This window comes from Pseudophryne corroboree, chromosome 11 (assembly GCF_028390025.1).
Source record: "Pseudophryne corroboree isolate aPseCor3 chromosome 11, aPseCor3.hap2, whole genome shotgun sequence".
Classification (NCBI taxonomy): domain Eukaryota; kingdom Metazoa; phylum Chordata; class Amphibia; order Anura; family Myobatrachidae; genus Pseudophryne; species Pseudophryne corroboree.
In genome coordinates, this window is record NC_086454.1 from 179,552,621 (window position 1) to 179,564,834 (window position 12,214).

The 12,214-nt window shown below is 39.4% G+C and overlaps 1 pseudogene; it reads right to left on the reverse strand.

Annotated features, from left to right (window-relative positions):
* Positions 1-1,024: 1,024 nt before the first annotated feature.
* On the reverse strand, positions 1,025-1,143 carry LOC134970455 (5S ribosomal RNA; annotated as a pseudogene).
* Positions 1,144-12,214: the final 11,071 nt, after the last annotated feature.

Below are 12,214 nucleotides of genomic sequence, written 5' to 3' on the forward strand. Positions count from 1 at the left end.
AAGTCTTCAGTCCTACGTTTTGTGTTAAGTTCATTCTTGAGACTAAAGCTCATAGTGAAAAAGCAGGCTGATATTGTTTTGGACAGACGATTTAACTTTAATTGGTAAGGTATCTCTGTGGAAATTGCTGGCTAGTTGTCCAAGGTATATTTGAATTAAATGTCTTTCTAATCGGTTGATCAGTTGTCCATTAATTAACTGCACACGAAGGGGTTTCAGAATATATGAAAAAGACAATCTTTCCGTGCTAGATTCTCTTAACTGAGAAAGACCTCAGTAACACAGACTATATTGGGTGGGTTTTTTTGAGATCTGCACTGGAACAGATTGTACATTACCTGATAAGAAGTGTATAATAGTACTAATGGAAATTCCAATTACAGTTTAGACCAACATAGAGCTGCCAATTTCGCCTCAAAGGGCTTTTAGGGCAGAACAACGGTTGGTGGTGCTCCCGGACATTTTTAGCAAAAAGAGCTATTAGGGGTGGTTTTGCAAAGAAGCAAAAAAAGAGCTGGTTGATATGTCTCCCTGGGGCACACTTTTTAGATTAATTTAATGACAATATTGTGAAATAATGGAATGTATATAAAGCATTAAAACGTAACTTTTATTTAATTCTTCAGACGACCAAGTTTAATTAATTATATGAAAAAAAAACATTGCTGTGTAAAACAGCGAAGTTGGTTAAAACAAGTATTAAATAGTATATAGAAGACAATATAGTAATAATATGTCACTCGCTTATTGAAAGTAGGTGACAGAAAATTTGTCTGCACACCCTCTGGATTCTAGGCGAGTATTATTGTTAGACATATGTCCACTGCGAAAATAAAAAGTTCTCGTTATCTCTATGAGTTTATGATTGAAAATACTTATGCGTATTTCATATAAGAGATACAAGAAAAAGAAACCGGCTTTTTAATTACCGGACTCCTTTTGAAATAATCAACTATTCTGCGTGTTCTGCAGTGTTAGTTGACAAGTAGGTTCTGCTGGTCAATGAAAGGTATGTACCTTGATGGGACTACAGTACCCAGTATTCCCAGAGGGTCACCCTTTCTGGTACTGACCGGGCCCAATGCTGCTTGGCTTCCAAGATCAAACGAGATCGGGCAGATCCAGCATGGTATGACTGTAGAAGGTATGGTAAACACCTCTCAGCCTATAAAAATGGATGGTATTTGAGGCAAAATTTAATTCCGTAAAGAAAAAGATTGATTTAACAATCGCCAATTAGTATTGGCCAATTAATGGCCCAAGGAAGACCAAGAAGTGGAGGGATTATTCACTGATGAAATCCTCAATGTTACAATTATGATGGAGAGCACATGCCGGAGTCGCCTCAAATAAATTAAATGAGGCAATTAAATTAATAGTATGACAATGGTTAAATGATTAGATGAAATACTAATAGAAATACCAGTATGACATGGGTTAAATGATTTGATGAAGTGCTAATAATCAATCATGTGAAATAACATAAGCTGAATCTTATATCAGGATTAACAGGAGCTGTCTAGGCAGTACCTTGTTTCTCTGTGACAAAATGTATAAAGAGTTTCCACTAAATTGCTCGATATGAAGTGGATATTGCTTTGTGTAGTTATGTAACAACACCCTTAATATGCTCTGCTCGGGCTGCAGAGGCAGCTAACTATTCATACATTTAAACATTTCGACGTACATTGTTGCAGAAAAGGTGTCTGGGCAGCTCTGTGTCCAAGTGAAAACAGATACAATTGTTTTGAACACACCACATAAGTTGCAAAGGGCAGCTTCCTTTTAACACTGCAAGATGCAAATAGTTGTCACAGTAACATACTGCAAACAGATGTGTTTGTTTTGGAATCGACCACATAGGCTGCAAGAAGCAGCAGGATTCTATCACATGCTTATCTCATTAATTTGTCACAATAACAGATTACTAAGAAAGATACAGAAAATCGGAATTTGTCACAATAACCAAGTGCTGAGAAAGCTATAGAGAGAGTGACTCTAGTCTCAACCAAAAAATGCAGATTTGAAACCAGCAGAAGACAGTATAAGAACAGCTGGTGTTCTATTTATAAATAACTTACATAATTTGTCCAAATATTTTATCAGAATAATAACAGTTATAATCAAGAATAGTAAGGACAAAGTAATTGTAAGTTGACACTGTTCTAATAATAAGTGTAGAAGAAGCTCTCACGCCAACGGAGTGCCTGAGTTGAAGAGTGATTGCCTGGGTAACTTGAAGGGATTTAATGTAGCACCAATGAAATGATGGCTGACAACATGAATCCCTGTTTTAAATAAGTGCCATGTGTCTGTGCACCGTTTGCAAAGTTTTAAATGTCAGCATTCAGTGACACTAATAGCCTCTATAATTGTAAATTGATGAGGAAATTACCAGGCAATATTGCTGGCTAAATCTTGCCAGGGAGACAGTCCGTGCTTAGTGCAGTGGGTAGGGGCAGCTTTTTCCCTTGTGAGTGCGCTGGGCACACGGGGAGAGAGCTGGCCTGGAGAGCTTTGAATCCGCTGCAGTGAGTGGTGTTATACTTGCGGCATTCGCTGACAGGAGTCCGCCCGTCGGAGCCCCGTTGCCGAGGTCCCGGAAGTTGGGTGCCGGACCGGAAGTGACGCGCGTTTCGCTGGGAGGAGCTTGTTCACTGGATCGTCTGATCTGTGAGCCCTCCGTATGCGTCTTTTAACGAACAATATGACCAATCAATTTACTCATAAAATTGATTGACTAGTAGGTGAACCTATGGATAGCCAGAATCCACACTGCTATTGTAATAGCATATTAGATTTCTAATTGCTAACGGTGCAGAGACGTTGGGACTCTTGTAATTATACTAAAGTGCAAGACTGGGGAATAGTTAAGTTGAATGAAATGCAATAGGAAAGGAGAAATAAGAGAAGGTAAGAGGGTTGCTGATTTGTCGTAATAAACAATAAAACAATATGAGTGTGATGCTTGAATAAGAATGCTAATGTGAATCTTCCCTGCAGAGTATGGGTAAAAATTATTATAATAGGGAATACTTGATGCCTGATGAGGAAGATACTAATTGATGTATGATAAAATTATATATATATGTACAGAATGAGAAACAAATAAAGTGGAAAGATACAAAATGGAATTGAAACAATGTAGTGAGGTGTAAATTACTTAGGAGAAAATAAGTAATAAATAATGAATAAGAAATAAGAGGGATGAGAAAATTATTATGAAGTTGTAAGAAAAAATATGTGTAAGAAAAAATGATTAAAATAAAATAAATTAAAATACAATAAAAACTTTTTTTTTAAAAAGGGGCTTTTTTGTGTTGTGTATACTAATAATTAGAATAATGACGCTTGCAGATTGAATATGAAAAATATAAAATGGTGAAGGTTATAAATTAAAAATTGTGAATAGATGGCTGAAAGAAGTATGAGGGCGGGGATGTTGGTGAGCAACATGAATGTGTGATGATAGGGATAGTGTTGGAGAGAAAATTGAAAATTGATTTGTTTGATATTAGGAGGATAGTGCAGTTGTGTGATGGAAGAAGAGAGGAAAAGAGGAAAATGTAGTTACTGTATGGCGGGGGGGTGTGGGGAGTGGGGGATGGGGGAATGGCGGGGGGGGGGGAGAAAGGTGGGAAAGAAGGCTGAAGAAGGGGCATGAAAAGGGGGGGAGGGGGGGGGGGAAAGGAGGGGACGCTGGGTGGGAAGGGGTGAAATTATAGAGTGAGGTGTGGTAATGTTGTGGGAAAAGTAGAGAGGTTGAAAGCGGCGGCTGGCCTGTGGGGGAAGGGAGAAGGAAAGAAGGAGGGAAAGAAGGGAAAAAAGATGAGGATGTAAGTGTGTGTGGGGGGGGGGAGGTGTTAATTTTGTGAGTGAGGGAGAAGGAGACGGAGATGTGATGTGTTGATTGAAAGAGTGGATAAATGTAGGTGTATAGTGAGTTGAACCATTGTAAGTGGATGAAAGATTGAAACATGTGGATAGTTAGGAAAGAACAATTATGTGTGTGGGGTGATGGTTGAAAATTGGTGTGGTGTATGTTGGTAAGGATGAGGTGTTGGGTGAAGAATGGGAGGTGTAATGATATTGTGCAATAGACCTGAAATTGTAATATTTGAAAAGAAAATGAAAAAGTGAACTGGGGGATAAGTGATGAGAACTAGATGACAGAAATGATGGCAGAAAAATGGAAAAACAAAGAAGCTGAATTGATCATTAATAACGAGATATATTACTCAAGAAAAACACTGTAGTTGATATGTTCGTTAAGGCCATTGGGAGCTACTGTTCCGAGTTTAAATGTCCATTCACTTTCCTTCTTGAGCAGGGTTTTAGTTATGTTGCCACCTCTGATGCCTAATTTGATTTGTTGTAGACCAAATATTTTAAGGTCCTTGGGTGAACCTGCATGATGTTGAAGGAAGTGTTTGGCCACTGTGGTCAGCTGTTTGAATTTTTGTGAGTCTGCTCTGGCATTTCTCACCGATCCAATGTGCTCAAGCGCCCTTTGCTTGAGCATGCGGGTAGTCATACCCACATATTTTTTGTCGCAAGGACAGGTGAGACAATAGACCACATTGGTGCTTTTACAATTGAAATAATTAGTAATTTTTATTCTGTTGTTGAATTTATCCATTATGTCTGGACTTTTGGAGATGTGAGAGCAAACTTTACAATCTCCGCAGGGATAGGTCCCCATAATGGAGGGATTCCTTGTCAGCTGTGATGTGTAGTGACTTTGAACTAGCTGATCTGACAAATTGGGCGAGCGTTTCCAACTCATATCAACTGTATTATTTAGTCTTGTTGCTAGGTCACTATCAGAAAGTAGTACTGGCCAATGTAGTTGAATGATTCCTTTGATGTCTTTCCATTCTTCACAGAATGTGCCTACAAATCTAAGAACATTGTCCTCTTTCGGGGAAGGCTTCTGATGGAATACCAGGGACTCTCTCGGAATTTCTTGAAGGGATTTTTTTGATCTTTTGATGAGTCTTGAGCTGTAACCTCGTTCTTTGAGTCTCTTGGTGAGGTCTTTACATTTCTCCTGGTAAACCTCCTTGCTCGAGCAGTTTCTTTTGAGTCGGAGAAATTCCCCTCTAGGAATGTTTTGAATGGTGGGTGGAAAGTGTGAACTTTGTTAATGTAAAAGGGAATTGGCTAGTATGTTGTTTCTTCCCTTATAAATCCTAAGATCCAGGAAGGAAATGCTTTCCTTACTTTGTTCATGTGTGAATCTTAGGTTGAGGGTGTTATTATTCAGAAAGATTAAAAATTGAGACAGTTCTTCTTGTGACCCCTCCCAAATCATGAGAATGTCATCAATATATCGAGTCCAAAGGACAATGTGCTGTGTGAAACGATATTGGTCTTCATGAAAGACGACTTCCTGCTCCCACCAACCCAGGAAGAGGTTAGCGTAGGTGGGGGCACAAGCCGCCCCCATAGCTGTACCTCTTTCCTGGGTGTAAAAGAGATTGTTAAACGTGAAATAATTTTTACGTAACGCAAAATCTAGCAGGGTTAAGAGGAATTCATGGAAGTCATCCATTCCTTTGGTCTGTAAGAAATATCTGACTGCTTTTATACCAAGGTCGTGGTCTATGCTTGTGTAAAGAGCTTCAACATCAAGGCTTACCAGGAGATGTGCATCTTCCAAGGGTATATTCTCAATTTTTCTTAGTACATCTGTTGTGTCTCGGGTGTAAGAGGGTAAATTAAATACAAGTTCTTTAAGATGGATCTCCAAAAATGTGCAGGCCTTCTCCAAAAGTCCTCCATTCCCCGAGACAATGGGGCGTCCTGGTGGTTTTAGTAGATTTTTGTGTATCTTGGGTAGCAAGTAGGAAGTTGGTACTCTGGAATTTTGAATTTTAAGAAAATCATATTCTGCTTGCGTTATTGTGCCTTGGTGCCTGGCTTCCCCTATGATCCTCATATATTGCACCATTCGATTTTGCGTTGGATCAAACAGACTTTTACTGTAACAGTTGATATCATTAAGCTGTCTTTTGGCCTCTTTTTGTGTGCAGTTAATTAATGGACAACGGATCAACCGATTAGAAAGACATTTAATTCAAATATACCTTGGACAACTAGCCAGCAATTTCCACAGAGATACCTTACCAATTAAAATTAAATCGTCTGTCCAAAACAATATCAGCCTGCTTTTTCACTATGAGCTTTAGTCTCAAGAATGAACTTAACACAAAACGTAGGACTGAAGACTTGGACAGCATCTTCCCTACAGAGGTGGCCTCCAATGACTCAGAACGAACCTGGGAGGAGGATCTCGTCAAGCTAAAATACACGTTACAGAGACAAACCAGAACTAATTGGGACTTAACGAGTCTAGAGAATTACTGTAAACAGAAAATCACACCACGAGGTCTAAGACCTAAACTATTTCCATCTTTTGAATTGCATACAGAAACCCTTAAGCAAGAATGGGAGAATGCCCTACTTAAGTGTTCACAGGAACTAATGCAGATACTCATTAAACATAACAATTTGGTTTTGGACGGCTGTACTAGAGAAATTGAAAAGACTAGTAAGGCATTGGAAAAGTGGGAACAGGACATCAATTTCCAAACTTCTTTTGAAAAGTTGAAAAAAGAATTGGACATATATGAGAATACCATCATCGAACGGAAGAGGAATAAATTCTCCAGGGACAAAAGAGACTTCAACACAGGGAGGATATTCAAGTGGACAAGACCTGTCAGGCGTGAGAATCCTTCGAATTACCAAGGGACCCCCTCTTCCTCAGAGGTTGAATTATCCAGCTCAGAGGATCTAGAAGAACCCAATACAGATCGGAGGAATCACTCATCGGCAAGAATCACACACACAGCATCAGCTCATTTTTTAGATCAAACTGGCCGGTCTCGGGGCCGTCTGAAACAAGGAAAAGAAAAACCAGAAGAAGCAAGAAGAAGAGGAAGAGGAAGATGGGGTTCCCCTTCTCCAAACAGATACCCAGTACGGAGGAACCGGAAGCAATATTGAAATCTGATCGTCTCCAAATAATAAACCTCTCAACTCACACCATGTCTAACACACACAAAGAAGTCTTGGAAAAAGGACTTACATTCTCTCCAACCAAGAAATTTGATAGATTCCAATGGCAGACAGATCTCAATCTCTTTGGTCGGAAACTGTTACTTACAAAATTCTATGCTAACCAAGAACATCGCAAAGAGAATGAAATCATCCCTACAATACCGACTATTGAATCGCCTGAAGAATTGGAAGCCCTAAACAACTTGGAAGAACTCCTTGACTCAACAACAACAAAGAGCCTTCATACTCAACGACAGATCTGTAGAAAAAAATCCACGTTCTTCCCTAATGACTCCACCTGCCCAGAAGTAAGAACCTTTATTAATCTGGTATCCAAAGATCTAGACCAACTGTATATAAAGAAAAGGAAGTTCAGAACCACAGGAAATCTGTCCCCCCAAGCCAGACAAGCCCTTAAAGAAATAAAATCCTGGCAAGATATAGTAATCAAACAGTCTGATAAAGGGGGAAATGTGGTTCTATGGCCGAAAGATCTGAATGAAAAAGAGGCCAAAAGACAGCTTAATGATATCAACTGTTACAGTAAAAGTCTGTTTGATCCAACGCAAAATCTAATGGTGCAATATATGAGGATCATAGGGGAAGCCAGGCACCAAGGCACAATAACGCAAGCAGAATATGATTTTCTTAAAATTCAAAATCCCAGAGTACCAACTTTCTACTTGCTACCCAAGATACACAAAAATCTACTAAAACCACCAGGACGCCCCATTGTCTCGGGGAATGGAGGACTTTTGGAGAAGGCCTGCACATTTTTAGAGATCCATCTTAAAGAACTTGTATTTAATTTACCCTCTTACACCCGAGACACAACAGATGTACTAAGAAAAATTGAGAATATACCCTTGGAAGATGCACATCTCCTGGTAAGCCTTGATGTTGAAGCTCTTTACACAAGCATAGACCACGACCTTGGTATAAAAGCAGTCAGATATTTCTTACAGACCAAAGGAATGGATGACTTCCATGAATTCCTCTTAACCCTGCTAGATTTTGCGTTACGTAAAAATTATTTCACGTTTAACAATCTCTTTTACACCCAGGAAAGAGGTACAGCTATGGGGGCGGCTTGTGCCCCCACCTACGCTAACCTCTTCCTGGGTTGGTGGGAGCAGGAAGTCGTCTTTCATGAAGACCAATATCGTTTCACACAGCACATTGTCCTTTGGACTCGATATATTGATGACATTCTCATGATTTGGGAGGGGTCACAAGAAGAACTGTCTCAATTTTTAATCTTTCTGAATAATAACACCCTCAACCTAAGATTCACACATGAACAAAGTAAGGAAAGCATTTCCTTCCTGGATCTTAGGATTTATAAGGGAAGAAACAACATACTAGCCACAGAACTCTACAGAAAGAAAACAGCCACCAATTCCCTTTTACATCAACAAAGTTCCCACTTTCCACCCACCATTCAAAACATTCCTAGAGGGGAATTTATCCGACTCAAAAGAAACTGCTCGAGCAAGGAGGTTTACCAGGAGAAATGTAAAGACCTCACCAAGAGACTCAAAGAACGAGGTTACAGCTCAAGACTCATCAAAAGATCAAAAAAATCCCTTCAAGAAATTCCGAGAGAGTCCCTGGTATTCCATCAAAAGCCTTCCCCGAAAGAGGACAATGTTCTTAGATTTGTAGGCACATTCTGTGAAGAATGGAAAGACATCAAAGGAATCATTCAACTACATTGGCCAGTACTACTTTCTGATAGTGACCTAGCAACAAGACTAAATAATACAGTTGATATGAGTTGGAAACGCTCGCCCAATTTGTCAGATCAGCTAGTTCAAAGTCACTACACATCACAGCTGACAAGGAATCCCTCCATTATGGGGACCTATCCCTGCGGAGATTGTAAAGTTTGCTCTCACATCTCCAAAAGTCCAGACATAATGGATAAATTCAACAACAGAATAAAAATTACTAATTATTTCAATTGTAAAAGCACCAATGTGGTCTATTGTCTCACCTGTCCTTGCGACAAAAAATATGTGGGTATGACTACCCGCATGCTCAAGCAAAGGGCGCTTGAGCACATTGGATCGGTGAGAAATGCCAGAGCAGACTCACAAAAATTCAAACAGCTGACCACAGTGGCCAAACACTTCCTTCAACATCATGCAGGTTCACCCAAGGACCTTAAAATATTTGGTCTACAACAAATCAAATTAGGCATCAGAGGTGGCAACATAACTAAAACCCTGCTCAAGAAGGAAAGTGAATGGACATTTAAACTCGGAACAGTAGCTCCCAATGGCCTTAACGAACATATCAACTACAGTGTTTTTCTTGAGTAATATATCTCGTTATTAATGATCAATTCAGCTTCTTTATTTTTCCATTTTTCTGCCATCATTTCTGTCATCTAGTTCTCATCACTTATCCCCCAGTTCACTTTTTCATTTTCTTTTCAAATATTACAATTTCAGGTCTATTGCACAATATAATTACACCTCCCATTCTTCACCCAACACCTCATCCTTACCAACATACACCACACCAATTTTCAACCATCACCCCACACACATAATTGTTCTTTCCTAACTATCCACATGTTTCAATCTTTCATCCACTCACAATGGTTCAACTCACTATACACCTACATTTATCCACTCTTTCAATCAACACATCACATCTCCGTCTCCTTCTCCCTCACTCACAAAATTAACACCTCCCCCCCCCCCCCACTTACATCCTCATCTTTTTTCCCTTCTTTCCCTCCTTCTTTCCTTCTCCCTTCCCCCACAGGCCTGCCGCCGCTTTCAACCTCTCTACTTTTCCCACAACATTACCACACCTCACTCTATAATTTCCCCCCTTCCCCCCCAGCGTCCCCTCCTTTCCCCCCCCCTCCCCCCCTTTTTTATGCCCCTTCTTCTGCCTTCTTTCCCACCTTTCTCCCCCCCCGCCATTCCCCCATCCCCCACTCCCCACACCCCCCCGCCATACAGTAACTACATTTTCCTCTTTTCCTCTCTTCTTCCATCACACAACTGCACTATCCTCCTAATATCAAACAAATCAATTTTCAATTTTCTCTCCAACACTATCCCTATCATCACACATTCATGTTGCTCACCAACATCCCCACCCTCATACTTCTTTCAGCCATCTATTCACAATTTTTAATTTATAACCTTCACCATTTTATATTTTTCATATTCAATCTGCAATCGTCATTATTCTAATTATTAGTATACACAACACAAAAAAGCCCCTTTTTAAAAAAAAAGTTTTTATTGTATTTTAATTTATTTTATTTTAATCATTTTTTCTTACACATATTTTTTCTTACAACTTCATAATAATTTTCTCATCCCTCTTATTTCTTATTCATTATTTATTACTTATTTTCTCCTAAGTAATTTACACCTCACTACATTGTTTCAATTCCATTTTGTATCTTTCCACTTTATTTGTTTCTCATTCTGTACATATATATATAATTTTATCATTCATCAATTAGTATCTTCCTCATCAGGCATCAAGTATTCCCTATTATAATAATTTTTACCCATACTCTGCAGGGAAGCTTCACATTAGCATTCTTATTCAAGCATCACACCCATATTGTTTTATTGTTTATTACGACAAATCAGCAACCCTCTTACCTTCTCTTATTTCTCCTTTCCTATTGCATTTCATTCAACTTAACTATTCCCCAGTCTTGCACTTTAGTATAATTACAAGAGTCCCAACGTCTCTGCACCGTTAGCAATTAGAAATCTAATATGCTATTACAATAGCAGTGTGGATTCTGGCTATCCATAGGTTCACCAAATTGATTGGTCATATTGTTCGTTAAAAGACGCATAAGGAGAGCTCACAGATCAGACGATCCAGTGAACAAGCTCCTCCCAGCGAAACGCGCGTCACTTCCGGTCCGGCACCCAACTTCCGGGACCTCGGCAACGGGGCTCCGACGGGCGGACTCCTGTCAGCGAATGCCGCAAATATAACACCGCTCACTGCAGCGGATTCAAAGCTCTCCAGGCCAGCTCTCTCCCCGTGTGCCCAGCGCACTCACAAGGTAAAAAGCTGCCCCTACCCACTGCACTAAGCACGGACTGTCTCCCTGGCAAGATTTAGCCAGCAATATTGCCTGGTAATTTCCTCATCAATTTACAATTATAGAGGCTATTTGTGTCACTGAATGCTGACATTTAAAACTTTGCAAACGGTGCACAGACACATGGCACTTATTTAAAACAGGGATTCATGTTGTCAGCCATCATTTCATTGGTGCTACATTAAATCCCTTCAAGTTACCCAGGCAATCACTCTTCAACTCAGGCACTCCGTTGGCGTGAGAGCTTCTTCTACACTTATTATTAGAACAGTGTCAACTTACAATTACTTTGTCCTTACTATTCTTGATTATAACTGTTATTATTCTGATAAAATATTTGGACAAATTATGTAAGTTATTTATAAATAGAACACCAGCTGTTCTTATACTGTCTTCTGCTGGTTTCAAATCTGCATTTTTTGGTTGAGACTAGAGTCACTCTCTCTATAGCTTTCTCAGCACTTGGTTATTGTGACAAATTCCGATTTTCTGTATCTTTCTTAGTAATCTGTTATTGTGACAAATTAATGAGATAAGCATGTGATAGAATCCTGCTGCTTCTTGCAGCCTATGTGGTCGATTCCAAAACAAACACATCTGTTTGCAGTATGTTACTGTGACAACTATTTGCATCTTGCAGTGTTAAAAGGAAGCTGCCCTTTGCAACTTATGTGGTGTGTTCAAAACAATTGTATCTGTTTTCACTTGGACACAGAGCTGCCCAGACACCTTTTCTGCAACAATGTACGTCGAAATGTTTAAATGTATGAATAGTTAGCTGCCTCTGCAGCCCGAGCAGAGCATATTAAGGGTGTTGTTACATAACTACACAAAGCAATATCCACTTCATATCGAGCAATTTAGTGGAAACTCTTTATACATTTTGTCACAGAGAAACAAGGTACTGCCTAGACAGCTCCTGTTAATCCTGATATAAGATTCATCTTATGTTATTTCACATGATTGATTATTAGCACTTCATCAAATCATTTAACCCATGTCATACTGGTATTTCTATTAGTATTTCATCTAATCATTTAACCATTGTCATAC